Below are 2,795 nucleotides of genomic sequence, written 5' to 3'. Positions count from 1 at the left end.
ATGCATTGATGATCTACTTATGATGATTCTGTAAAAATTAGATTAGGATCCAAGATGCTAGAGTAAAAGCAGGGACTTGCTTGAGCTCACCCCCAAACCTCTCCAAATACCTGTAAAAAATGACTCTAAATAAATTCTAGAGCAGCAAAACCCACAAAATGATGGAGTGAGACAGAACTCCATCCCAGAAAATCCTAGAGAGTCGACAGGAAGGGCTTATCGCACTGGGCGGGAGCAAAGCCCAGTCCAACATGGGCCATGCAAGCACAGAAGGGGCCAGAGCATATCTCAGGGAACTGAATTACTGGAAGCTATGGCAGTGTCCAGACTTTTCAGCCCCAAACACCAAAGACAGCATAGAAGCTCAATGGGAAAACTCTGTCAGACCTAGGTGAGAGAAGAGCATGGTCAAGCCCCAGTCCCAGTGCTGCAGAGATGGCTGTGGCAGTTGTGGTGGTGGTGCTGGTGCTGGTGGTGGCAGCAGCAGCAGCAGGGGCTGCTTCCAGAGCTCCTGGCCCACAGATGGTGCGGGGATCAAGCAGCTGATCACAGGGTGATCTTTCACAATATGACTATTATGGAAGTGTTTTCCATAACTACAGATGTATAACCTATATTGAATTGCTTGCCTTCTCAATGACAGTGGGTGGGGAAGGAAGAATGGGGAGAATTTGGAACTCAAAAGTTTTAAAACAAATGTTCAAAATTGTTTTTACATGCAACTGGGAAATAATATTTTCAGACAATGGCATATAGAAATCTATCTTGCCATATAAGAAAGTGAGGAGGAGGGGGATGGGGATGATGGAGGGAAGGGCACACTAGGGGAAAGGATAATCAGAATGTATACCATCTTGGAGTGGCAGGGAGGAGAGAGATGGGGAGAAAATTTGGGACTCAAAATCTTGTGGAAGTGAACTTTGAAGACTAAAGTAAATAACTTAATAAAAAAAGATTATTAGAAAACAATATTCATATCATGCATTTCTTACTAGAAAAGAGGACTTTCTAGAGGGTCATGGCCAACAAATTCACCATACTCCAATCTCTTCCAGTTCCCAGAATAATGTTTTACATACTATAAATCTTTAGTAAGTGTTGACTTTTGATTAGAGGTGGAGATTACAAAGCTTCATGAAGGTGTTGTCATTTGAGTAGAGCCTTTAAGAATACTGGAGCCTGGACAAGGGGAAGGGCACTTCGGACAGATTTGAATAAAGGCATAGAGGTGGGAAAGTATGAATCATGCTAGGGAAAATTCTGAGCAGGTTAAACTGGCTAGAACATTGGACTCGTGAATCTTTGACAAGAAAGGGAGGTTGGAGTCAAATGATGCAGACAACACATGAAAGTCTCAATTTAGCATGGAACTTTATTAAGGTGTTCTCAGACTCCACTTTCTATAGAGCAAAGCAAGGATTTGAACATTAATCAAATTAATCAAATAAAAAATTATTCAAAAAATACAATCAGGACAATTGAGATTACTATATGTGAGTGTATACATACATGTGCACGTGTGTGTTTCAGAAGAATTGGATTTGTGTGTGTATGCTCATAGGTGCGTGTTTCTTTCAGAAGAATAGTATTGTTTGTATGTGTATATGCGTGTGTGTGTGTACGCTACTCATGAGCTCAATAACAAAGGTACATCCAAGTCCCACAAGAAGAGCTGTTCCTAGATCAAAGATTTCACAATGGCATTTTAGCCATACAATTTCACTAGGTTATTTAATTATCATAATAATTGCTTAAGAAAAACTTCACACAATTTTATTAGGAAGTATGGAAATCTACGGAGAAACTCTCCTGAACAATCTAGTAAAGTAGATAAGCTTGTAAGGAAATTTTTCAATTTCATTTTTGTTGCTTCAGGTATGTATTTCAAAAGACATAATAAACAGGCACTACAGGAATGGTCACCATTTTACTAATTCCAGGAAATTGGCACTGTGATTATTATCCAAGATAACAGCACATATTTTAAAATTGTAGGCCCCAGACCTAGAGCATATTGACTTATCTACCTTTCCATCATGCGGCCCACGTGCTGGCGTCGGACGCCTCCCTGCACCTCTGCAAGTCCGAGATGTCTAAGTCAGCACCTTATGGGGAATGAACAGCTGTGATAAATGGAGAGTTTAAGGAGCTCAAATTAACAGATTATCGAGGAAAATATTTGCTTTTCTTTTTCTATCTGCTTGACTTCACTTTTGTGTGTCCCACTGAAATGATCGCTTTTAGTGACAGAATTTAATCCAAAATCACAGATCCTGAAGTGGTTGCATGGTCTTTGATTCACAGTTTCCCCGTTTACCGTGTATTAATACCCCTTGGAAGCAGGGAGGCCTTGGGCCAAGGAAAACTCTGCTTCTTTCAGATTTGATGCACCAGATTTCAAAGGATTATGAAGTTTATCTGGAAGACTGGGGGGGTCACACTCTTAGAGGCCTTTCCATTATTGATGATAAAGGGATCCTAGGACAGAGTACAATGAATGACCTTCCTCTTGGCAGATCAGGCATTCCAGTACACTGACAAACATGGAGAAATCTGCCCTGCTGGTTAGGAACCTGGTAGTGAAATGATAATTCAAAATCCAGTGAAACCTGGTAGTGAAACTGTAATTCCAGATCCAGTTGGAAAACTGAAGTATCTGGATAAACAGAAACAAAATTGAAATATTTGCTTAGGTCATGTTTAGTTCAAAGGTCACAAATAAAATTTTAGTGGTTTTGATACTAAAAAAAAAAGTCAATGCATTTCCTCCAAGATTATCTCCCATTTATCTTGTA

At 40.0% G+C, this 2,795-nt stretch overlaps 1 pseudogene; it reads left to right on the top strand.

The window, feature by feature from the left end:
* The first annotated feature begins 435 nt into the window (after positions 1–435).
* LOC138149342 (peroxiredoxin-4 pseudogene) lies at positions 436–2,569 on the top strand (annotated as a pseudogene).
* The last annotated feature ends 226 nt before the right edge of the window (positions 2,570–2,795 follow it).

The sequence above is a fragment of the Petaurus breviceps genome, unplaced genomic scaffold (assembly GCF_028583685.1).
Source record: "Petaurus breviceps papuanus isolate PSGF00001 unplaced genomic scaffold, PetGlider_PUasm1.0 90847, whole genome shotgun sequence".
In the NCBI taxonomy this organism is placed as follows: Eukaryota; Metazoa; Chordata; class Mammalia; order Diprotodontia; family Petauridae; genus Petaurus; species Petaurus breviceps.
This window is presented reverse-complemented; position numbering and strand designations above follow the sequence as displayed.